The following is a 27,290-nucleotide window of genomic DNA, read 5'->3' on the forward strand; positions in this document are numbered from 1 at the left end:
ATGTAACCAACATTCAATAAATATACATTTTTAAAAGATTTTTTAAAAAAGATTTTTTAAAAAGATTTTTAAAAAAATGTGGGAGAGAAGAAAACAAGAAAAAGAAAGTAAGAGAGAGAGAGACACACAACTCGAATGTTCTCTAAAGTTATGAGAAGGATACATTTAATTTCTGTACTCTTTCTTTTTTTGGGGGGGAAGCAAGACTATAGAAGGTGCTGCTTCCCTAGAGTTGCTGCCTAGCCCATGGTGACTCTTTTCTCAGCCCTATTTAATTCTCAAGCCCATGCCAAGTTGTATTGTACTCTGGGAACTCCAAACTCCTCCCATTTTAGCCAAAGCTGGACATACAATCCAAAAAGAGATTCAATTTGTTCCTCTTGGAACTAGAAATTGCAATGAAGAGGAGCTGTTCTAATCTAGGCTGCAAGCATCTTCGTGTGCGCTCAGTCTATAGGGAAGAGCCAGTCAGCAAAGAGGGAAGAATTAATGCGCTGCTCAGAGGGAATGGGACCCAAGAAGCCACGTAGCCCCAGAGGACACAGTGGAAACAGTTTCTGCCCATAGGTTCTAGGCGTTTCCTGTCCCAAGTCTAGTGCACCAGAGGCCCCAGGGTTTCAAGAATCCCCTGGACCTGTAGCAAAAGAGGTTCCTCTCTTCTGAGCTTAAAAGCTTTTGACTGATTTCTGGTAACTGCAATAATAATAATCTTGCTCAAGACAGTTATAACTTTTGTATTAAAAATAAAAGGGCATCGGTTGTAGTTTGTCCCCGGCCCTGGTCGGTCGTGCGGGTGGCAGCCACTCGATGTGTTCCTTTCACATCGATGTTTCTCTCTCTCTCTCTGTTCCTCTCTCCCTCCCACTCTACCTGAACAAAAAATGGAAAAATGTCCCCGGATGAGGATAAAAAAATAAATAAATAAATAAAAAATAAAAGGGCTTCAGAATGTGCTATAAGAGAATCCAGTGGAATGTCTAAAGGTTCAGAAAATTCCTCTCATTACCTCTAGACACAGGAAAGCCCACACTATAACATGGGCAGTGTTAGATCACCTTTTAAGAAGAAAATGACTTATTTTCTAGGAGTAACATCTCTATGTCTTTTATTTTTGTTAACCCTCTGTTGATTTTTAGAGAGCGTGAAAGGGAGGAAGGTAGGGAGGGAGAGAGGGGGAAGGAGAGGGAGAGAGAGGGAGACAAAGGGAAAGAGAAAAATATCAAATGGTTGCCTCCAGCATGACCCCAGCCAGGACTGGGGATCGAACCTGCAACACAGGTACATGCCCTTGACTGGGAATTGAACCTGAGACCCTTCAGTCTGTGGGCTAACGCTCTATCTAACCACTGAGCAAACTGGCCACAGGCCCAGTTCTTCAATTTGTCTCTGTGCCAAAATATTGGTCAATTCAGTACATTTTTAGGTTAATTTACAAAAGCACATGACAATAATAATAGTAGTATCAACTGATAATTACTAAGCACTTACTATGTGCTTAGTATTAACGTGTCATCTCACTCAATCCTCTCAGGTCTAGGATACAGGAACTTGTACTATGTACCTTTAACAGATGGAAAACTGAGGTCTGTGACATGAGATAAGTAAGGGGCAGAAGTGAGGCAGTTGATACTGAAGCTGAGCTTAAAACCACACCCTCCACTGCCACCCAGCACAGCAATTCCTACCTCTATTTCTTCATACTTACTGTTCCCACACTTTGAACTTCTTTATTCTCACCTTATAAGTAACTCACCTCCAGCCTTGAAAACCTAGCTCAGATAAAATCTCTTCATGTCAACACACCTACCTCCCTAAGTGGACTTCTTAGAGGCAGTGCCTGAAACATTTCATCTCATCCTTGCATCCCCAGGGCCGGACAAGCAAAAATAAATGCCTGCTGAATAGAACTGGATTAAATGGAACCACAGGCTTTGACAGCTACCCCCATTCTGGTTAACATGTGCCTGGGGTGGTATGTTCTTATCTTGCTAAAGACTTAGAGTTAGGCCTGAGCAGTAAATAGCTATTCTGGCATTTACTATCACTTGTCCCAGCCAAACTTACCTACAGATCTCAGCACTGAAGAAAGGGGAGAGGGATGAGAGGTAAATTAAAGGGCAGTGCCCGGTCCTCTTAATAGGGGAATCAAGTCTAGGGATTTGACTGAAGGGAGGGGAGCCTGGGTGGCAGAGAAGGCTTCTCCCCCAATATTGCACCAGGGGTACATTAATCTTTTATTACTGGCCTGGGGTTACAGAATTCTAAAATGCATGTAAATATCCTCAGTTGAATCATTCTTTGCTAGTCTAACATGGTCCTTTAAAAAAGACGTCTAGTAAATGAACAGCTAGTAAGCATTCATCTCTGGGACCACACTTATTAATACCACCAGTAATAATTTCTCCTGCGTATTTACTGTGGATCAGACCCTGTGTTAAGAACTTTCATGTACCGTCTTGTTTAATATTCACCACAGCCCTATGAAGAATGTTAACAAGAGAGGAAATGGAGGCCTGTCCTAGTTAAAGGACTCACAGTGAAGGCAGTGGCTAGTGGAATACATGTATAATTGGATTAATAACGCTTATAACATTAAAAAAAAAATCTTCTATCCTTCCTTTTTAAATAATGCCACTCACCTAAAGGCAGGTTCAGCAACCTATTACAAATTTCACTTCTCTAAAAGCTCTAAGAAAAATCCCTCCTGTTCTATTAAGCCTTTCTAAATATTACTTGTGACAGATTGCCATATTCACCTATACCCACATTCTGATCTTCCTGAGCACACAATTAGATTAGAATCCCACCATGCACTGCAGTAAGGTATAACTAACTATGACTAAGTCCTAGAATGTGAACAAAGGGTTGGGGGCCACTTCTAGGCGTGGCCCATCCAGAACTTACTATCTTTATCCTCAGTCTCTCTGCTGGTCAAATAGAGAGGGATTCAAGCATCTAGAGGTGAAGAGAGCCCCAAAATTTCACCCCTGAATGACTGGGTGAAGCCAAAACCTCCTTACCAATCCATGCTGAACTGTGACTTGGGTGTGAAATAAATATGTATCATGTTAAACTACTGAGGTTTTGGGTAGTGGTAGCAGTCAGCCTACCCCAATACAGGACTACTATTGTCCTAATTACGGTCAGATTTTCATTATCAAGAGCACAACTATAATTTATTGAAGGTGTACTAACAGACATTATATTAAATCTTTACACATATATTTTATTCATGTCTCACTATGAGGTAGATGTCATCTTTTTGCAGGTGACAAAAATCAAAGGTCAGAGATCAATGATCATTTCCTCTGAAAATTTACAGCATTTACAATCTGAAAAATGTATTTGATAATTAATTATGGGCTGTCTTATTATACATGTTGTATTGATTGGTTAAGCGGTTTTCACTTGTTCTCGTAACTTGTTTTCCTCAACTAGACAGAAAGATGTTAAGAGAAGTGGTAGGTTTTACATCTCTATATTCCATATTATTCACACACTGCCTCATGAATATACAAATTAATGAACAGATATATAGTCCTTAAATTATATAGATAATTATATTAATATGTATTAAGTTATATAGATAGATAGATAAGAGTTTTGGGCAACAGACCTCTTAAATAAACGTTACCGTGAAAATTAGCCTATTTGCCAGAAGAGTTACTTAGCATGCTGCTTACTTCAGATCCATGACTTAATATCATAGTGTAATTATGTGTGAATGTGCGTGAACACTTAGAACAGTGTCTAAAGACATTCAGTGATCAATACATGATCATTCCCCCTTTCCTCCAACCCAGTAGCTACTTCAAGTATAATCATAAGCTGCTTGAATAAAACAAAGATGATCAATAGATAGATGTTAAGCCCAGCAGCAGAGGTTGATTTTAATTACAAAGAATATTTTCCTATCTAGGAGGAAAACCATCTAAAATGTAGGAGCCAGACCCAAATGAAGACCAATTGCCAGTCACATAGTTACGAGATTATCTCATTCATAAAAGCTGTCCAGACACAACTTTCAGGAACATGAATTCTGGCAAGCCAAGGAGCCAGTGAGGTGCGGAATGGTGCCATAGGACTCAGTTCTGCAGGATTGGCCACATGGGATTCCCTACAGCCCTGATATCACGATCTGTAGCCAAATACTAAAAGGCCCTCCGACAGCTTCTACAGTATTTTTATATTTTGTTAGAAAACAACACACAGGCATCTGAGGAAGATTTGTTCCTTCTGAGGCTGTTTGTTCCCAGCCCTCATCTACCCCAGGGCTTCATTTCCTACTCAAGACATTAAAAAAATCTGATTAACAGGATGCAGACACTGGCTTTGACATGGTTACATTTCACACTAATCACATAAAACAGTTCTGTGACATGATCTTTACATTAACCAATTAATGTAAATATTTCAACTGCTATTCATTTAAACATGTTCCAAAAAGTCTCTCTTCTTTTAAGAGTTCCTTTGCGATGAAATGGAACACAAATATGGGTCAGTTACTTCATTTGGTATACATTAAGTATACATTTAGTCATCTTACTCATGCTCAATAATCAACTGTAATACCTACTTTGTTGATGGGCTTTTCCTGTGGTAATTTTCCCTTTAACTTCATGGTATCAGCCTTAACAGTAGGCAATAAGGTTAATGCTATAATCAGATACGACATCGGCACACTCAACGTTAGTGGTTGTTCAAATATATCAATGCAGAGTATAGAATATTCAAGCTAGAAAAATGCAGGTGTGAAAATTAGTGAATCAAACTCTGGATTAAAACTTCTTTTAAAAATAAATATTCCTTAAAAATGTTGAACATAAATGGTGTTTTCAAAATAAAATTCATTTTAAAATGCTGAATGAAAAAAGCCAGTCTCAAAAGATCACATTTGTATAACATTCCCCAAATGACAAATTACAGAGTTAGAGAAGAGATTAGTGGCTGCCAAGAGTTAGGGACTATGAGGACACAGGGATGACTGACTCCAGAGGAGTGACAGTAATAAAACAGTTCTGTGTCTTGACTGTGGTAGTGATTACACAAATCTACACAAATAAAAATACATGTAACTACACACACACGTATATATTTTTTTGGTACGTGCCCCTAGCGGGAACCGAACCCGGGACTCTCTTCTGTAGGCCAACTCTCCAACTGCTGAGCCAAACTGGCCAGGGCACTACACACATATTTTCTGCCCATGTCAACTACTAGGTTTTGGTATTGTACTGCAGTTAGGTAAAAGGTAATCAATGGGAGAAACCTGAAGAGTAACCAGGACCTCTCTGTACTATCTTTGCAACTTCCTGTGAATCTACAATTATTTCAAAATAAAAAGTAAAAAATTACCTAAAAGTATATGGGATCATAAACATATTTCACAGAATAATGTATTCAATGTATTAGGTTAAATAATACCCAAACCTTTGCAAATATATTTTCTATGACTTTCCTTTTTTGTTGTTGTTTATCTTCATCTGATGATATGTTTACTGATTTTAGAGCGAGAGGAAGGAAAAAAGAGAGGAGAGAGAAACATCGATCGGTTGCCTCCCGTACGTGACTCGACAGGGGATCGAACCTGCATCCTAGGTATGTGCCCTGACCAGGTATCGAACTTGCAACCTTTGGGATAATGCTCCAACCTACTGAGCCAGCTGGCCAGGGCTGCTCTTGATGGAGGCAAGGAGAGAGTGGAAATGGTCACATATAGTAGGCTTTGCCGTCAGGATGCTTACTGTTCATGACAAGGTCAGCCACAAGGACCACTCAAGCAGCCAGTATTTGATGTCTTACAAAGGACAGGTAGCATACAATATGTAAAAATAAAAACATGCATTTAGAGACTTCTTATATCTTAAAATCTGTAAGATTTAGCCATTAAAAAACAGAGAGTCATGGAACAGCATTCTTTAAACATAACAAGATAAAAAACATATTTTGTGATTTCTATATGCTAATCAAGAGTCCACTGCGCAGACAATTATATATCATTTGAAAAATATATTATTATTTTTTAAATAATTTTTCTTTATTGATTTTAGAGAGAGAGAGAGGAAGGGAGAGGGAGAGAGTTAGAAACATTGATGAGACAGAACATCGATTGGTCACCTCTTGCATGTCCTCCGTACTGGGGATCAGGTCAGGCCCACAACAACCTGGGCACGTGCCCTGACCAGGAATCGAACCAGCGACCTCTTAGTACATGGGTCAATACTACATTATTAGATTTGTGTGATTACCAAAAAAGAGATTTTTAAAAAAATGTATACATGGCAACAGTTTCTACAATTCAAACATCTCTCTGGCTAAATTAATATAAACTGCTGCCCTATGCCAATAATAAATAAGAAACAAAAAGAATTCTAGAAACTGAAGACATAAATTAAACAAAGCTAGTGTAAGTTATTTTCATTAGGGCTTTAGACAGAGATCTTTTTTTTTTTTTTAATCACTGATTAATATATTCTAGGACTACTTCAAAAACATGACTCCCCGATTCCCTGTATCACACCTAAGCTGCTCAACACTGGTTCATCATGACTCGGAATCCAAAGAGAGGTTGGCAACACTTCATACATACCTTCCTGTTCGTTCCTTTCTGTGGTGATGTAATTTGACCTACATTTCCAGAGCCCATTGAAACTTCTGAGGAGGGGGAAGAGGAGAGTTTTTCATTTATCCTACCCTTTGATTAACTAGGACAAGCAAATGCCACTCAAGGGACTGCTACTGGGCAGAAGCAAAGGGGGAAAAGTCATGTCGGTAGGGAATTCCACAGGAGAACATTTAGAAATACTGCATTCTCTGATTCTGCAGACAAACTGCCATGCTTTACTAGACAACAGCAAGGAAGAGTTGCCCCACTTTTATGCCATAATCAGTCCAGAGCACCAACTGCTGCTCTATTTACTTCAGGCTCCCAGCATGATGAAAATTAAACTTGAACTATAGCTTCAAAAAGACTATGGCTTGTCTTTGCCATCATCTTATTTTTAGAAATAAACTTTTAATTTTAGAATGGTTTTATGTTTAGAGAAGTGGTTCAGATTATTCAGAATTCCTACATATCCTACACCTGGTCTCCCCTATCATTAACCTCTTACATTAGTTGGCTACATTTGTCACAGCTCATGAACCAATATTGTCACATTATTATTATTATTATTATCCTCACCCGAGGATATTTTTCCATTTTTTGCTCAGATAGAGCAGGAGGGAGAGGAAGAGAGAGAGAGAGAAACATTGCCATGAAAGGGACACATGGAGGGGCTGCCACCTGCATGACCCAACCAGGGCCGGGGACAAACTGCAACCAAGGTACACGCCCTTAGCGGGAACCGAACCCAGGTCTCTCTGGGCTGCAGGTCGACGCTGTAACTGCTGAGCCAAACCGGCCAGGGCTTGTCACATTGTTATTAACTGAAGTCCACACCTCAGATTTCCTTAGTTTTTGCCTAATGTCCTCTTCCTGTTCCAGGATCCCATCCAGGATCTCACATTACATTTAGCGGCCACATGTCCTTACTCCTCCTCTAGACTGTGACAATGTCTCAGACTGAACCCTTTTGATGACTCTGACAACAGATTTGAGGAGTACTAGTTAGGTATTTTGCAGAAAGTCTCCAATTGTTTGTCTAATATTTTTCTCATGATTATCATGGGATTATGGGATTTGGGGGCTGGGGGGGGGCACAGACTTAGCCATCTTCATTACGTTCCATCAAGGCCATGTTTATCACTGTCCATGCTAATGTGATCACCTGGCTGAAGTCTTGTTTGTCAGCTCTCTCCACTGTAAAGTCATTATTTCCCCCTTTCCATGCTGCACTCTTCAGAAGGAAGGCACTATGCACAGTCCACATTTAAGGAACGAGAGTTAATGTTTCATTTCACCTCCTGTCAGGGAATTAGCAACATAAAACATTCAGAATTCTACACAGAAGGTTTATTTATTCTCCTTCATTTGCTTACTGATTCAATTATTTATTTATATCAGTAGAGACTCATGGATATTTGTTTTATATTATTTTATTATATTTATATTACATCTTATATGTTCATATTTACACTAGTAATTTATGTCTATATTTTATTTATAGTGTATATTTTATTTATAATTATTTCTAAGTATCTTCATTTTGTGACATGATAAACCATCAAGAAGATACTTAGTAATCAAACTACCATCTAACTGGCTACTTTTCAGGTTTGATATAGCCAAAAAATATCTTATCATAATGAAATTCCTCCAAAAGTAACACAATTTCTTTTTCTGTTGTTGGGGAAAAGGAGAGAAAATCTAGAATTAAATGCAGCATGCTTGATGTCCTATACAACAGGTTTCCTGCTTTCTCCCCCATTACTGTTAAATGGTATTTTCTTCATATCAACTCTTAATTACTTGAGCTAAAAGAAAAAAGAAATCAGCCAGATCTGGCTTTGAAATACAATAGTGATGACTTACAGCAGCAGCTACACCTTCTTATTTGTGGTTTGTATGTTTTAAAGTTATGCAGTTTAAACAAGGCTCTTAATTTTTTCTAATCTATTAGAATAATTGGAAGCACCAGACATAATGTGCTTGCCTAGTACATACTAGAGAAGCACATGGTTTAAAGTTTACCTCTCCAATCATCTGATCACATCTTACAAAGAGATGATCACAACTTCCCTATCTGTAAAAGAGATATAATCAAACCTACTTCTCAGGGAGAACACATAGAAAACTTACTCCAGGCACACACAATGGTTCTGTAAGAATTAGCTCACATTCACATTTTGTATTTCATCATCAACACATCTAGGAAACTAGGCCTGCCCCACTAAGGTGTTTCACTGTCTTTTTTCATTGCCAATTTTACTATCTTTGTAAACCCAAAAGTCACGATCTTTAAAACTATGTCAATTTCTATGTCCCAGTCAACTCATCTTTAATAAATAAACAATGCACATTCATTCAAGAGGCATGGGCCAGAAAGGACAGGAAATGTTAACAACAATACAGCTAACATTGCTGGAATGCTTCTTTTGTGCCAGGCACTGTGTGGATGTTGCATAAGTCTATGAGGTAGATATTTTAATTATCCTTAATTTCCAAATGAGAAACAGGCCAAAGAGGTGAAGTAACTTGTGCAAGGCTGCCACCCATCTGGGCTAAGCAATCTTCCATAACAAAAACCAAGAACAAACAACAACAGAATTACACCAAACAACCAAAGGTAAACATCCATTCCTTACCTCACACAGCTGATTCCTTTCCAAATGCTGTTGTGCTGGGTGCTACAGTAGAATGAAAGAATCAAACACACAATCTGTGAGAACAGTTTTGGACCCTTCTGCCCCTAAAAAGACTCCAAATTGGGACTTCCTACTTCCACAATATTTTCAATACCTAAAGCCCATCAAGGTTTCCCTGTAGCATTTTACAGAAAGTAGCAACTCCCTGGCCCAACCCCCCAGGCACTTACTGGCCCCAGTTGGTGCCTCAGGACATTTGCACTACAGGCTGCCTCTAGATCCAGCTTCTTCATTACTCAGGTTAGAATTCACTTAATCTAAATGGAGTTAATCCCACACTCTGACTTCCCAAAACTGGTTTATGAGCTCTCCAGCCTGCTTCTTCAAATGTCAGCCTCCTCAGCAGGTTTCACCCCCAGGACAATCACATAAAAGTCTGGAGAAGAATAATCCCTTCCTGGATTTACAGACCAGGATTTAAATCCTGTTGTCTATTATGTATGACCTCAAGCAAGTTATTTCAGCTCTGTGAGGATTAACTGAAGAGATGACACTGGTAAAGCAGTGTCTGGCACTTACTAAGTGCCATTGTCATCATTACCCCCATTACACAGATAAGCAATTGAGACCCCAAGTGACCAGATAGCAAAGGTCAAAGAACTGATGAGCCAGTGCTTTTCCTTTCTTCTACAATTCTTGATTGAGGACCATTATTAAGCACCATGCTTGGTGCTGAGGACATAGCTGTGAAAAAGGCAGAAATGTACACTGTTCTCATGTGCTTACATTCTGGGAGGGAAGATGGCCATCAAACCTTTGCACAGATAAGATGAAAGGTGCCTGAAGGAGAATAGCAGGGTATCTGAATCCATATGGGTCTTAGAGTAAGTAATAAGATTCCTGGATGTTGTCTAGAAGGTCAGGGAAGACTTCTGTGAGGAAGTGGCATTCAAAATGGGACCAGGAGGCAGAAGAGGTGTTCGAAGATGAAGGTGGCAGCAGGCATTCAGGCAAAAAGAATCTCGAGAAAGACTGAGGAAGCATGGCAAATCTGAGGGACTAAAAGGCCAGAGGAGGCTGGATATGGAGGTGGGGCCAGATCAGAAGACCGCTGAAGGACATGGGAAGGGTTCTGGATGCCATCCACCCTTGAAGCAATAGGAAAGCACCAAAAGCTGGACTTTCCTTATGAAACAGTAATAAAAGGCACAAAATGACCAGAGCTGGACAAAGTGTGGACTTTGATACCCTATGTGAGCCATATGAAAGTTTCTGGTACAGACAAACTGAACCATTTCTTTTTCACTGCACAGATGATGCCTCCCCTAAAGTACCCGTCACTGATTATTATAGTTGAGTGTGTACCTCTCTTCACTGCACATAAGTTTCTGAAAGTAAAGACCTTCTTATCTTTATATCTCTCAAAACCAAATGTTTAATAAAGCTATGGATTGAAACAGATCTGCTTTTATTTTATTTTTTATCCTCACCTGAGGACATTTTTCCTTTTTTTTTTTTTTGGTTCAGATAGAGTTGGAGGGAAAGAGAAAGAGAGAAACATCAACGTGAAAGGGACACATCGAGTGGTTGCCACCTGCACGACCCAACCAAGGCTGGGGACAAACTGCAACTGAGGTACGTGCCCTTAGCGGGAACCGAACCCAGGTCTCTCTGGACCACAGGCCGACGCTCCAACCGCTGAGCCAAACTGGCCAGGGTTAGACCCGCTTTTAATACCTAAAAATCTCTTCTTATATTTAGATTGGCTAAGTAAGAATCTTCTTGCCAATTCATCCCACCTTAGTTAAATAGATCTGAAGGGATAATATGCTAGGACATAAAATAAGTTCCACTTTCCATTTGTAGCTTGACTTTAACAACAAAAACTCATTTCACCAATGTATTATTTAAAGTATAATTTTTATATTTTAGGATAAATCAATTGTATAGTTCATATGCATAATTAAAAAAAAATCCTGGTTTAAATTTAACTAAGAACAAAATGCTCCAACAGAAGGATTTGCAGTGATTTTCCAATTCTCCTAAGGATCGTTCAGGTTCTTTCATTGAATAATTACTCTGATAAGGTTAACTATTTGGACTATTTATGTTAAAAGACAGAACTGAGTCCTAATCAATAGTTCACATGCTTTAAGGTTTATTTTGGGATTTCAGGAGATGAGAACGATGAGATAAAACAATGAAAGCAGGATTAAGAATATGCTACTAGGGTATGCTAGTAATTTTCTGTTTGAGCCCTCTTTTCATCCCCAACTAATTTTCCACCATTCTGGTCATGCCCTGTGCCCATAGGCTGACCTCTATGGGTAGCATCACTGGGTTCCTGCAGGCAGGCTTCCAGGTGGGTTTGGCCAATAGAAGGCACTGGAAGAAGATCAAAGAGGGGGGAAAGAAAGTAGGGGAGGAGAATAGGGCTTCTAACCACTCTCCCCCCCTGCTCCCCCGCAATTCTGGGCTACATTTCCTGGCAGTGGTCGAATCCCCCCAGGACTATCGCTCCTCTCAGTTGGCTCCTCCTCTATGGCTCCAGCTCTTTCCCTGGACTCCAGGAATGAATGTTATTTCTTCTCTTTGCTCCTTTGGACCTAATAACAGCTTCTCACTGCTGTTAGTTTCTGGGTGAAGGAACCCCAAGTCACCCTTAACTCTGCCCACACCTCTGAAAATAATTTCTTCCTTAGTCTCCTGAACTATCTTCCTTGGACTCTATTTCCTGCCAGACCTATGAATTCAAACCATAGACTTGTAAAACCAGCAATCTCCCTCCTTTGCTTGTGAACAGTTACCACAATGGTCATTCATCTTCCAAAGCAATTTCTTCACACCAAGCACTACATGTAAGTTCTTATAGTTCTCAGGCAGAACTGACACCTTTTAAACTGGTCAGCACAGGAGAACACAGGAGGTGCTCCTGAAAGGCAGAATGAAGGAGCTGACACTTAAAATTCTCTAGGTAGGAGTCTGTTACATGTCAAGAATAAAACATTTACAAAGAGATACCACTTCTTCCTACTTCTCTCTGGGTTTCCTCTTGCTGAGGGCTTGAATCAAAGTCAGCATTGTATATTCACCCTGAATACCAATAAATTGTATCACTGCCTGGGGAAGTTGCCCTGTGTCTTTGGGAAGTTGCCCAAAGTCACTTGACTTTGCTACTTTCTCAGACCTGAGGATCTGCTTACCACTAGCCAAGGCACACAGAAAAAGAGCCAACCATCTTGTATTACTAGCCACCTGCCCATGATCTTTCCTTCTTTTTCTTTTCTTTTCTCCTTCCTTCCTTCCTTCCTTCCTTCCTTCCTTCCTTCCTTCCTTCCTTCCTTCCTTCCATTCCATTCCATTCCATTCCATTCCATTCCATTCCATTCCAGGATAAATCTTTCTTCTTCACTAAAGTGAAAGATAAGCAGGATGAGACAATTCTGCTTTGCTCAGCCTTGCCTGTCTCCTTAACAGATTAACTTTTCTTCTCCACAGGAGAGGACTGGCATATGTTTATACCATAATCTGCTCTGAGCTTCTTTGGATTTTTCTTTTACCAAGGCGACTGGATTGAAGGTTAGATGTTAAGTGGGAATCACCTGGGAGTCTCTAAACACTCCACCTTGCTTTCACTTGGTACAGGTAACCTGGAAGTTACTATATTTCTGAGTATTGGGACATTCACTTTGAGTAACAGTGGATTTAAAGAATTCTTTCAGGGAGTTGATAAGAACTGATTGTTGTTTATGTCAACAAGCTATTCCAACAAGAACTCAAATGATCTCCTCTGCAACCAGCAGGCATTTAGAGCTGACAGAGTTGCTAAGATAAAGACACAGGCAGATAAGTGGCAGTCTGCGGAAAAGATGTTCTATCCACACCAGCCACGGCTGGCCACGGGAAAGAGAGATCTCTTTTTCCATCCTGGTGGCAAAGCCCCTTTTCTTCAGCTTAAAGGCAACACCTGAGAGAGGCAGTGGGATTAACAAAACTGAGTTCACACTATATATCTATTTCTACCACTCCTGACCCTTACCTCAAAGCATTCATTTCAAAGGATATTTTATTGGGAAACTCTATAAGCAGCTGGGTGGATATTCATCAAATGTTAAAAGTGGTATGTCTGCGAAGTAGAAATATGAGTAACTTTTATTTCCTTCTGTTTATGTGTGAAATTTTCCAGATTTTTACAAACACCTATGATTTTTGCAATCAGGGAAAAATTATTAAACAAAGACCCTGTAAGTATTCAGGAATTTGGTTTCCTAAGAACCAAATTTATGTAATTCTTGAAACTCAAAATCAAAATCACATTTCTTCGCTTGTTTTTTAAGATTTTCAACAATATAATCATTTTATGAACATTTTAAAACTTAAGAAGCCATTCAAAATGTGAAAAATAAGAATGCTAAATTGGATTTAATGTGTAAATTTTTTTCTGGCATACATCATGACCTTAACTGAGATCATTTAAAGTCTTCAAGGTCAAAATTCACAATTTCATACTCTAAAGTACTCCTAATACACATGAAAAGGAACAGAACTGTTTTTCTTTGTAAGAACACACAGATGATATCATATCCAGTAATAGGGTTAAGAGACTACAGATAAAAAACAGACTGGTGTTTCTTCCACTACAAATGCTAGCCAATAAAAACTTTCCAGTCTACAGTTGATTAATACTTGACACCAGATCTATGGAAAAGAAAGCTAATCTTTGCTGGCTGTTAGCTAAAGCAACAGACACACTAAGAAACCTGCTTACTACCAATTCATGACTGCTGTTTACTAAGACAACTGATTTTTCAGTTTAGTATTATTTAGACTTCTAAACAGAAAACTGAAATACTTCCTTTTCTAGGAGCTACCTTTCTCATAATCTATAATAGCTACACGTGTTATTTACTGTCTTGTAGTGTTGACATATATTAACAGAGAAACTTGGAATCTATAAATAGCTTTACTAGCTTCAGGAAGCTAGTAAATTTGAACAACTGATTCCTTTTAAACTGTCCTAATGTAATAGCAAAGGGTCTCTTTTCTAACTTTGATTTCCAAGTGGTTTATACTTATAACTATCAGAATGATAATAAACAAGGGTGGAGAGGGGAAGGGATAGAGAACTTAAATATCGAGTCTTAAATATCTCCTCTTAGAGCATCTAAGAAGAGTTATGTGCCAGACCACTATAAATTCCTTTGTGTTCAGCATGTTAAAACTTAAAGACATCAATGAATAAAATATAAAGAAATAAAAGTATGTATTTTTCAATGAAAATTTTGCTAGCACTCTTTTCAGGATTAAGGTCAGGATTCTAAAAGTTCAAAATGTCTACAAAAAATAAGACCATGAGACAAATTAGAAATGCAAGAGAAATGCCGTTTTTTGATTAGTGTTAAGAGTTAATAGAACATGGTAAGAAGCTGTAGAAATCGGGGCCTGAAACAAACTGAAAAGAACAATTTAAAAACTAGTGTTAAATGTTAGGACAGGGTTCTAAAAGTTAGGGAAAAGCGTGGGATCCCTCTGTTTACCAAAAGGTCTGGCCAAACAGAACCATCAAATCACCACTAGGAGTAAGTTTGATGGTTCAGACTACAACGAAAATTTAAAAGCATGGGGGAAAGAGCTATCATAGAACACTACTGTTAACAGAAAACTGCCTGGAGACCCTAATTAAACAAATGTGCCAAGTGCTCTTCTCAAAATCTCTTGTAGTGGTGGACCTGAACAGTAGAAAACAGAGCAGACCATTTAAAAGAAGAGTCCAGGGGTTGAGAGGACAAGTGACTATGCCGCAAGGTGGTAATTACACTAGGAGGAAGTGAAAAAGGGCTCCAAGAGGTACTTCAAAACCAGCTAATCACTGCTAAAAGAGGTGGGGTAAGTCGACTCCTCAATGTGGGTATCTGTGGGGAAATGAAAAGATGCGGAGCCTCAAAAGCAAGAATAAACAGAAAGCGGCTGCTAATGACCAAGGTGACTACTACACACCTTCCTTACACCCCAATGTCCCCACATAATAAAGGCCAAACACAGGTGTATCCATCTCCAATTCAGCTCAGAACCTCTAGAAACCAGAAAACGGGCTTCTGCAGTTGGTCAACCACTGTTCTAGAACTGCCCTCAGCAACGGCACAGGTAGTTAGAACACCCAGGTTCTCCTGCCAACAGTCCAATGCTACAGGGGAAACTGCTTGCCTTTTCTAAGTCACATGCTCATCTGAAAAATGGGGAAAAAAATCTTGTCTTCTCTGACTTCAAAAGATTAGAGTATAAAATAAAACACAGTATATATGTGAAAATGCTGTGAATAAAATCACATTGGATTTGCACATTTATTGTTGGAAACATGGTTTAACTTAAACAATAAGGGGTATATAATGTTGGTTGGCCCTTCAGCCTATGAGCTGTAAGGTCTACAATGTTTAAAGTATTAGCAAGGTTACAATGAAAGCAGCTAGACACCAGCAGGAAACAGAAAAACAAATGCAGGGTACTTTGAAGTTTAGTGCAAGGACCAATTTATTTCACTGTGTCCTAAGGGGGGGGAGGGGGTCACTATGCACTGGGTAAAAATGTTCTTAACAGGGACCCTGTTACCAAGAAATGGTTAAATTAGAGTCCATATGTTTTCCTTTAAAACTCAGGGAAATGTGTATGATTTAGAAATGATTATCAGGTAAAAAAGGGTTGATTAGCAGAAATGGAAATAGATGGCACAGAGTCACAAGAGTGCTTCTCAAACTCTGGTTTAAAAACCCTTGGAGGCATGTGGGCTGGGAGGGGAAAGAGTGAGCCAGGGGGACATTGGGGTGTTGCATCTTAAATGTGATAGATAATACACAAAGCAACTCTCACATAGTAGCCCACAAGTGTTCTGAGAGTGGGCACCTGCTGGTTATACCAGCTCTACATCCACTCCCCTTGCTGGGGAGTGACAACTCCCCTAGTAGGTATTTTTCTGGGTGAGGCAGTAACCAAGCACATGTTAAGGGCCATTCTGGGCCTGGGAGACACTCTCTCAGTAGAGAGTAGGGTTGAAAACAGTTAGCTGGATAGGTTTCTACTGCTTACAACCAAAGGCCTTTAGCTGATTAGCTTTTATTTCAAGTCTAGAAGAATCCATTTTCTCAAAGATTTGGGGGGTAAATTTAATCTGATTGGCAAGCAACTTAAACTATTAATTTGATGGTAAAATAAAGGAATGTATCATGGAATAGAATATCAAATTCATGTAAAATATTAAGATAATTGGATTTTCTATTGATATTTTAAAGATATGTTTCCTTCTACTTCTCACTCTCCCTTCCGCATGAAAGTTTTTCAGCCATGGGTTTAAGAAGCACTGGTATAGCCTGGCCAGTGTGGCTCAGTGGTTGAGCGTCAACCCATGCACCAGGAGGTTGCCTGTTTGATTCCCAGTCAGGGCACATGCCCAGGTTCTGGGCCAAATCTCTAGTGGGGGGCATGCAGGAGGCGGCCAATCGATGTTCTCTCTCATCGATGTTTCTCTCTCCCTCTCCTTTCCTCTCTCTCTAAAATCAATAAAGAATATATACACACACATCCACACATATACATATATATTTGTGTGTGTGTGTGTGTGTGTGTGTGTGTGTATCTCTTAAAAAAGAAACACTGGTATAGGAATAAATTTTCCCTAACTTTTAGGATCTGCCCCTAACTAGGTAAAAGATCTAGGACAAGTTACTTAACCTCCCTAAAGCTCACTCATCACACCTTTAAAATGGGAATACTACTACTACTTACCTCATACAACTGTTATCCTATGAGATAATACAGGGAAGCACTTAGCACTGCTCCTCACAGCAGTTTATCAGTCACAGCAAATACAGGAAATTTAGTTAATATATCAAAAGCAAGCTGCATATTGTTTGCAAAGATGGCCTCAACAATGACCCCTACCCCAACTTCACCCAGTTTCCAGTAGGCAAGACCTGTGAGACACACAGGGCAGACCTCACAGCAAAAGGTGGCGTCTATTTCCAACTGCTTGAATTTGTGCTGGACTGCGCTGGCTATGACCAAGAGAATGAGGCAGAGCGACACTGTGTGACTTCTAAGCCCAGGCCTCAATAAGCCTTGCAGCTCTCATGCTAAGGGAATAAGGTGCCTCCAGGTGCGAAAATCTACTCCAGCTGCTGGAGATGAGAGCAAGTGGAGCTCAGACAGCTGCTCCAGCTAGAGGTGCCTAGAACAACCAGCTTTAATGGGAGCTTTCAAATGACAACAGCCACATTAGGGACCTCAGGACAGGCAGGACCAGCTAAGAAACTGCCCTGACCTAATTGTGAGCAAATAAATGGTCACTGTTTTAAGACACAAAATTTTTGGAGTGGGTTGATGCTACTCAACAATGATAACTGACAGACATGCTTCATGAATTGTCAAAATATGTCTACTTTGTTTTTTTTAATGTCATGCATTTCCCAAAATTTCCTATGAAAAAATTCAAAGTTCAATGTCACTAAATAACTATGTCACAGCCAGATGTGGTTACATTTCTCATTCTTTGTGACCAGGTCAATGTTTCCACTTTCATAAAAACACTGAAATGTATCTCAGTCAGAACTTGGGGATATAAAGTGGGGAGGTGAAATGTACCCTAAAGCCAAAATAACTTATGTGAAAATTTTCGAAATTTATCAGTTATACTACAAGACTGCAGATGCCAACAAGGTCAAATTGAAATTGAAAGTAACTGGCCCTGGCCACTTTGGCTCAGTGGTTAGAGCATCAGCCTGCAGACCAAAGGGTCTTGGGTTTGATTCCACTTGGGAGCACATGCCTGGGTTTGCAGGTATGTCCATCCCCAGCCTTGGTTGAGGTCGTGTGAGAGGCAACCAACCAATGTGTCTCTCTCACATCAATGTTTCTCTCTCTCTCCTTCCCTCCCTTCCACTCTATCTAAAAATTAATGGAAAAATACCTTTGGGTGAGGATTAACAAAAAAGAAAGAAAGAAATTGAAGGTCACTGGCTAAGAGAAGAAAAATGAAACAAAATTTCTATGATTCATTTCCAAACTAGGAATCAAAGATTCTCTCTTTAACAGTTTTTATGCCTGGCATTTTCTTCCATATTTTTCAAAGATGACCAAACCCTTCTTTCTTTTTTTATCCTCACCCGAGGACATTTTTTTTTTTTTGCATTTATCTTCAGATAGAGCGGGAGGGAGAGAGGGAGGAAGAGAGCGAGAGAAACAAAGATGTGAGAGACACACATCAACTGTTCAGCATACACACAACCCCAACTGGGGCCAGGGACACACCACAACCAAGGTGCGTGCCCGGGATGCTCTGGTCCGTGGGCCGAAGCTCTAACCACTGAGCACACTGGCCAGGGCCAAATCCCTCTTTCAAAAATTCACCACACACTGTCAAGAGAAAATGCTTGCTTAGGTTACCTTCCAGTCAACAAACATTTATAGAGCATCAACTCTATGCCAATGAGTTGTTAGCCTCTAAACACTTTTTTTTGAATAATGTAGAGATACCAAGGTAAAAGCAGCATGACTGAGTGAAACTAGACCACACACCTGTCTTGGTCAAGGCACCTTGTCTGAATAGAGGGTTTATGCTGGTGAATGCAGCAAACAAGGCTCAACCCCATGGATTTTCAACCTTTTTCATCTCATGGCACACAAACTAATTACTAAAATTCTGCAGCACAACAAAGAATATATTTTTGCCAATCTGGCAAAAAAAAAAAAAAAGGGTATAATTTTGATTCATTCACACCAGATGGCTATTGTTGTGTTGGCTGTCATTTTTTATTTGACAATCTAAGGGAAAAGTGGTCAGTGCCAAGCAGTAAGGTATTGCATGGTTTAAAAATTCTTGCAGCACAATGGTTGAAAATCACTGCTTTACCCTCATGCAAACCTATGACCAGAAGGGGAAACATTAGCAGTTAATATTATCATCACCAATATTATCACTATCATTACTGTTATAATCATATACCCTAACCCCTTCCACCACTTCTTCCTCCTTAGTTACTGTTTAGTATCTGGCATTCTGCTAAGCACTTGCCCCTTTTAATCTTCACAATTTAGCAAGGTATTGCCCATATTTTATAGATGAGACCAAGGCCCTTACTTGATAAAGTAACACAGACAGAAAGTAGTAGAGCTCATGCTTTTAAACTACTCTATACTGCCTCCATACATATAAATACATTATGATTTTATAGGACTTTCAACAGGAGGAAAATCCTTCACAGCAAAAAATGAGGTACAACTACTACTTCATCAATGTTAAGAGTGTGTGTGTGTGTGTGTGTGTGTGTGTGTGTGTTTTCAGTGAGTTTCTTCTGAAAATTCTTTAGTCTTGTATGGAATTTTTTCTTTCCTGTTGGAAGAGTCTGAAAAACATTTGCATTAGTAATATAAAAATAGTTTTAAAGGTATGAGAAAGTGTATTTCATTTCTCATTCAATACAACACAGACAGTGAAGGGATTTAGTCATCTCAGAGAATGAAGGCTCAATTAGACACAAATAGGGGATATTTTCAATTACTATGCTTATTCTTTAAAAGCTTTATTATTTTTTTCCTGATTATAAAAGCAGCACATGCCAAATGGAAAAAAAAATTTGAGAAAAACATTTTTTTTTTAAAAAAGATCACCCACAGCCCTGGCCAGTTTGGCTCAGTGGTTAGAGCGTCGGCCTGTGGTCCGGAGAGACCCGGGTTCGGTTCCCGCTAAGGGCACGTACCTCGGTTGCAGTTTGTCCCCAGCCCTGGCTGGTCGTGCGGGTGGCAGCCACTAGATGTGTCCCTTTCACATCGATGTTTCTCTCTCCCCCCCCCCCCCTTCCTCTCTCTCCCTCCCACTCTATCTGTACAAAAAATGGAAAAATATCCTCGGGTGAGGATAAAAAAAAAAAAAAAGATCACCCACAATCTTATTACCTAGAATAAGTTCCTATTATTTAGTGTAATATAGCCTTTCAGATAACTTCCTTTAGGTTTCTACACATACCTTAAAAATCATTCATTATACATATTTGTATGCTATATCCTCTTTTTCCCTAAATAGTATTACATATCAGTAAATACCAAACTGCCTCATCCTTTTTAAAGACTGCATAGTATTTCACTATATGGCTAGGCCCTATCTGACTTAATTCTTTTTTTTTCTTTTTTTTTTTGACTTAATTCTTTATTAACAGATATTTAGATTACTCTCCATACTTTTCTATTATAAAGAAACTGGGCAGTAAGCAGTCTGGTACACACATCTATGCACACTTGACCAACAGTTTCTTTAAGATAAATTCCTAGATGCTGACTTGCCATTTTATTTTATGCCTTTATTTTATTGCCCAAAATGTCATTCAGAAAATATAGTATTACTAAATTTATCAAAAAGAAGGAAACCCTTAAATGTTAAGAGTAATATATTTTACATTTCTATTATCTAGATAAAATGGCAACAATTTTTAAAAACTGCCATTTATTCCTAACTAGTTAAAATATTGATTCATGCCTCTGATATTGCATTAGGTTTACATTTAGAGGGGGAAATTCTAAAATACCCAATAACTTCTAGTGGTGTTATTTTCAGCATAATGTTGTTTTAAAAAGTTAAACTCCAAGAAGAACATACGTGTTGCAAAATAAGCAAATTAGTAGAGAATGTTAAAAAGTAGGAAGGGATATACCAATCAGTTATAGCAATTACCAGGTCACCAAATCTGCATCCCATACAATGGCCAAGAGAGAAGGGTAAAGGGAGAGAGAAAAGGTGGAGTGAAAAGCAGCAGCCCTCAGCACTGCAGTGGTGGCCGGATGAAATTACACACAGACATACACATCTACATGCTCTGTACACACCAAGCCTGGAGCTAATCTCCAGGGGTTAGAGCACAAGAGGAATCTTTGTGTGCTTTATTTAACCAAACATCATGCACAGAAGGAGAGGGGGTGGCAGGATACAGATTTCCTTAACATAGAGTGTCTAGTTAGCAACCTGAGGGCCTAGTATCAATTACTTCCCCTCCAGGGCAAGGGGAGAATAAAAGGAACTTGAAGCATAAGGCAGTTCCAAAGGCACTGATTCCCTTCAAAGCCACCACACATCAAACTCTATGGAAAACTGGGCTATGTGAGAGGCGTTTTTTTTGTTTGTTTGTTTTGTTTTTTTAATAATAAGATTACTGGTGATACAGTATGATGCGTACGTTAAGAAGGGAAAGTCACACACAATAACTAATAACAATTCATCTACTGGAGTTTTACCCTGATGGGGGAGATGGGGAATTAGATTCTGCATGAAATACCTGAGGTGCCAAATGGCAGTGTGAGTGTGTGTGTGTGTGTGTGTGTGTGTGTGTGTTGTTTGGTGATGCCACAAACCTATAGGACTTATGAGTCTAACATTCTTCTAGGCAAACTATAGCCTATGGGTCAAATCCAGCTGCTGCTCATATATACTATGAGCTTACAATGGCATTTACATTAAATGGTTTAAAAAATAAAAACATATTTCATGGCATATAAAAATTTTCTGCAATTCAAACATTAGTGTCCACAATGTTTTACTGGAACACAGCCATGCCCATTCCCTTATGTTTATGGCTGCTTTCTAGATACACTAGCAGAGTTTTATCTTGTCCTTTACAGAAAGTTTGCTGACCTCCGTTCCAGGCCATGAAGTCACATTGTTTTGAATGAATCACAGCTCCAAACCTGTGCATTCTTGTTGCTTTGGCCCCTGACACACCCAGAATTTACACATAACCTGCCAGCCTTACAGAGAATTCAACCCAAATGTTAAGTACACTGGACAGGTCTAATAGGTCCTATAAGGTGGGGGTACCCGCCTATGGACACCAGAAAAATGTGAAAGGCTTTTCTGAGTTGAAAGTAGGATGGTCCCAGAAGGTTTATATAGGAACGAGTATAATGAAAGGTTTTCTCTCTGAAAGAATTATTAGTTATCTCCTTCTAAAGATGAGAACGAAACCATCCTCAAAATGGTTACTACCTCTGAGCATTTACTAGGAGACTAGAACTAAGCAAAGCCTTTTGTATTTATTATCTTATTTACCGATCGTCTCTTCCAGACTCAGCGAGGCTGACTGGCCCAAGTTGAACACAACCAGAAAGCTCAGGAAATGGAAGTCAAATCCAGGCTGTCTAAACCCAGGAGTCTAAAGTTGTGTTCATTACCACTACCTCACTTGAAAGCAAAAAGCATGAATGCTCACCATGAATAGATGAGAGGAAAAGGGAAAAACCACAAAAATAGTCGAAACATGTTATATTTTTATGGCAATAACATTGTAAGCACCGTATGTATATATCTCTCACATTTCTACTCATAATACAATTCAGTTCTTCCATATCCTTTTCCCTACTGAGAAAAACTGGTATAGGTACCCAACTGTGAAGGCCTTTTAAAGCCGTCAGAATCAGACAGCCAAAGTTATAGGTATAACGTTCACTAATGAAACCCCTGGGGTACCTGTGTCCCATAAAGAAGGGGGGGGGTGAGCAAAAGTTTTTTATTTTTTTTTATTTTTGAACAAACTTTTTTAGAGGTGATGGACAGGAAGTACATGTGTGGTTTTTTAATTTAGATTTTTCATTTAAATTACAAGTAAAGAGCAAAAACTGAAATGGAATCTCACCCAAAGAGAGAGCTATATGCTGGTGGGTGGCTATTGTTTCTTTCTGCCCAGCACCCATATCCTCAGCTTTGTCAACTGCACCACAATTTTCCTTCAACTTTCCCCCAAATGTCCACAATGTAAGGACAGCTAAATCCTAACTCATTTTTGAAAACTTAATTTTTAAAAAATGTTTCAATTTGTTAATATTTTCACCACACTTATTTGAAAATAATGTACATCAGTACCATATACCATGTTTATACATGCCCACTCGGATGTTTATTAATGGCTACCCACATCCAGCTTCCAAGTCCTCCCTGTGAGACAAAGGAGGGGCTCAGAGTTTTACACAAGAAACTGCAGGCCAGCCTCCCAACATCTCTACTAAGTAAGCTTTATCCAGAGGAGAAACTCGAGGATCAGGCAAGGGGTGACAGTAAATAAAAGAACCCAGATTTGAACTTGTCTGTTTTAACTCAGAATCTGTGTTTTTCCCATCATGCCCTATCTTGCCAAGGCACAGACACATTTTCTTAGAGTGATTACCTCCCAGTCAAATTTCAGATTTGCTAGAGAATAATAAGAGCGTGGAGCTGAATGAAATGTTTGCCCCAGGGGCTGGTAGTCAAGCTCAAGTCCCTGCTTATGGACAATCAATCTTTCTGTTCTAAATTTTAAAATATAATTTAAAAACAGCCACAATGCACTCAAGTAAGCATGTCAAGCCTTTATGTGTGTGGTTTATCAACTAACAGGCAGCACTTTGCTGTGGGAACAAAATGGAAGTGCTTTCTTGCACCTCTAAGACCACATGAATAGGCTAAAGAAAACTTTAAAAGGCAAGTATTGACCTGGCCAGTGTGGCTCAATTGGTTGGAACATCATTGTGTGCACCAAAGGGTTGCAGGTTCAGTTTCTGGTCAGGGCACATACCCAGGCTGTGCGTTCAATCTTGGGTCAGAGTGCATATAGGAAGCAACCAATCCATGTCTCTCTCATATTGATGTTTGTTTCTCTCTCTCTCTCTCTCTCTCTCTCTCTCTCTCTCCCCCCTTCTCCCTTCCTCTCTCTTATCCTCAGGTGAGGATTAAAAAAGATAAATAAAAAAATAAAGGGCAAGTATTAAATATAAAGATTTACTTTTCCTCTTAAGAATTACCCCCATTTTATTTAATAAAAACATGAGAGAGGTGTAGGGCCCCCAAAAGTTAGAGATATATAACAAAACTATAGGCTCTTTCCCCAGAAAAATACACACACAGGAAAAGTTTGGGTTATGATAGGTAGGGGTTCAGGAATATCTTGAATCCTATTAATGGACCCCTCGAGGTCCACAGACCCCAGGATAACCCTTGCTCTAAAAGTATACTATAGAAACGCCTACATCACTTCAAAGAACCAGGGTAAAGATCATATACCTAGTTCTCTCATCATCCTTTATAGTTTCAGAAAGCCAAAATTAAATAAACACTCAAACTTTCTCATCTAGACTCTTGTAGTTTCAGAGAAACCAGGAATCTAAAGACTTGAGTAAATCACCAAATCTAAGGTCATGTAAGTTCAAAGTCCAAATCAGTTTGACATAGCTTAAAATCTGCTACTTCCTTCTGCTCAGAGATTTCCCTAGAAAAGAAAAAAATGTTAGTATGGTCTAGAGCTTGAGTCCTTCCTACTTTAACATTCATGAACATGTTAAAATATAACTGATTACATGAAAAACAGACCACTCCTAAAATTTACCAAAAAATGTTCTTTCATTATATATGATATGAATAGAAGTCTATTAAAATAATTCTTAAATGTTCAACACAACGATCCATGTCAATGCAATTGGGAGTTAAACTATATGGCTGACAAAGCAGATTTTTATTTATTTATTTATTTTTTTAATCCTCACCCGAGGACATTTTTCCATTTTTTGTTCAGACAGAGCAGGAGGAAGAGAGAGAGAGAGAAACATCGACGTGAAGGGACACATCAAGTGGCTGCCACCCGCACGACCAACCAGGGCCGGGGACAAACTGCAACCGAGGTAGTGCCCTTAGCGGGAACCGAACCCGGGTCTCTCTGTACCGCAGGCTGACGCTCCAACCACTGAGCCAAACCGGCCAGGGCCAAAGCAGATTTTTAAAAGTTCATGAGGGCTCAACTTTTGATGTGTTACCTACCACTTGAGTTAAGGACTTTCAGAAATGTTTCTTTTCAGGTATATCTCAAACTTTAAAGTTTTTCATTCTCTCTTGGTCTTACTACTTTAGAACATTCCCAGCAATGTCCAACAAAATTGTAAGTTACAAAAGGAACTTACAAAAGTAGCAAGAACTCCATCTATGAATAGAAAGGCTCATGGAAATTTAACAGTTGAAGGCAGAGATACTTGTCTGTAAACAACATAGAAGATTTTTAAAATTATTGATTTGAGTTAGAGAGAGAGGGAGGGAGGGAAGGAGGGAGGGAGAGGAACAGAGGGAAAAAAGGGGAGAGGGGGAGAGGGGGAGATGGGGACAGGAGGAGAGGGAGAGATTTGTTGTTCCACTTATTTATGCAGTCATTGGTTACTTTTTGTATATGTCCAACCCTCAATCTGCTAGGGCTAAAGATTATTTTAAATTACTAGATACTGTTTCAAAATCAGTATTATGTTGATAAGACCAAGTAACTTAAAAAAGAACTGCATTTCACTACTTGACAATTACCTTTTAAACAATAATGATCCCCACCCAAGTGCCACTTGGGATATACAGATAATCAATTGATACTTTCAACCTATAATTTGTAGTACTTAAGATTTAAAGTAATTATTTTGGTTCGAGTATCTTCCCTCCTTCTAAAAACCAAGAGAACGAGCAGCTACTGAGGCACAGGGCAGTAGTGCTTAGGCCAAAATTATTTCAAAGCCAGGGGAGGTTTCACACCCTGGAGGAGGAAAAGTTATACCTCAAAATCATCACTCAAACTTTTTTCTCTTGTTGCCTTTGTTCCAAAAGTCAAAGACACTAATTATTCAGAGTACTGTCTAAGAGTATTATTGAAGTTTTGATCTGGTATATATGAATAAAATTTTACATATACTGATTTCTAACTGGAGGTTAAATTTAAACCACTTCACTGTCATATAGCTGCATTTACAACTCTTTCCCTTTGAAAGAACTGGGGTACACAGGGAAAATGAAGCCAACTTCAGTAAGAAAACCAAAGCAACCACATTCATCCTACATTAATTGCTTTATCCCAGAAATGAGGAGGCAGAGTATTCGGGGAACAAGAAAACTGGAAAATAACTCCATGCTCAATAAAAGATCAAACCTGAGTTCGAAACTCAGACCCCTGCTTGTGGCTAACTGAATTTGTCCCTCTGGAGATCAATCAGCTGTATTGGCGCTTTCTTCCCCTCACCTCTCACCACTTAAGGTTGCCCTTTGCGAGAAACTCATCGAAATGGAATCAAAGTGACTTTTGGGAAGAGATACCAATATAATCCGCGGTATGTTCCGGAAATGTGTAACTACACAAGAGGCAACGTTTCTCATTAAGCACCTCCCTCCTCCCTCACTTTCAACTTCCCCTTAAGATGGGGACAGTCACATAGACATTTTTTTTTTAATCAGAGAGATAAATAAATAAATAAATAAATAAATAAAAGCACCCCATCCCTGACCAGCGCCAGGACGACGGGTGCGGACGGCGGGCACGCGCCGCGAACTCTCCCCGGAGGTCGCCAAGTTTCTTTCCCCCTTTCCAGCACCCGCCGGCACCCCGGAGGGAAGGGGCGGCCGCCGGGCCCGCACCGCGCCACCTGGGACCCCGGGCCTTTCCCGATCGCCGGCCGCGCCCGGTGCAAGTGCGCGCGTTCGAGACCCGCCCGGCGCGCGTGGGCGCGAACTTCGCGGGGACCCTCGCGCCGCGCCCCACGGCCCCCGGGCTCAACCGAGTCCAGGCGCCCCCGCCGCCCGCCCCACCCCTGGGGGACGAGCACACCCCGGTAGCGGCTGCCCGGATGGGGCGGCCGGGGCCGCGGTCCCCTTCCCGGGAAGGCGCGGGGCCCCGACCCCGGGCGGCCGCAGCCCTCGCCGCACTGGCGCGCCCGGAGAGCTCACCTGGCGGCTGGCGGCGGCCTCCGGGGCGGCCTCTGGGCGTGGGCCGGGCGGGGGCGGCAGGGGGGCGGCGGGGCCGGGGCTGCGGCAGGGGGCGGCGGGGCCGGGGTGCAGCTGGGGCCGCCCCCGCAGGCCAGGCGCCCACACGCGCCGGCCGGGCCGCCCCCGGGAGTGCGGGCAGCGCGGGGAGCGCGGGTCCCGCGGCGGCGCGGCGCGGCGCGGCTCAGGCGTCGAAGCGGGCGGCCGCGGGCGCCGCCGCCTCCGCCTCCATGGCTGTTTACCCGGCTGCATTGTGGGAGTTTGA

At 40.4% G+C, this 27,290-nt stretch overlaps 1 protein-coding gene across 35 annotated transcripts in view; it reads right to left on the reverse strand.

The window, feature by feature from the left end:
* The window catches only part of ATXN7 (ataxin 7), a 120,867-nt gene extending 107,511 nt beyond the window's left edge, over positions 1 to 13,356 (reverse strand). For 5 of the 35 annotated variants that reach the window (XM_036266676.1, XM_036266671.1, XM_036266677.1 and 2 more), the window contains exons 1-5: positions 13,286 to 13,355; positions 9,247 to 9,288; positions 7,770 to 7,905; positions 6,590 to 6,654; positions 4,577 to 4,735 (exon numbers count right to left, since the gene is read on the reverse strand). The gene's annotated coding sequence lies outside the window, so the exon portion shown is untranslated. Of the gene's footprint in view, positions 1 to 1,488; positions 1,590 to 4,576; positions 4,736 to 6,589; positions 6,736 to 7,769; positions 7,906 to 9,246; positions 9,289 to 13,285 lie in introns of those variants that run through there. The other 30 variants (XM_036266649.1, XM_036266648.1, XM_036266683.1 and 27 more) reach the window with 26 other exon arrangements.
* Positions 13,357 to 27,290: the final 13,934 nt, after the last annotated feature.

Source organism: Molossus molossus, unplaced genomic scaffold, assembly GCF_014108415.1.
Source record: "Molossus molossus isolate mMolMol1 unplaced genomic scaffold, mMolMol1.p scaffold_m16_p_18, whole genome shotgun sequence".
NCBI lineage: Eukaryota > Metazoa > Chordata > Mammalia > Chiroptera > Molossidae > Molossus > Molossus molossus.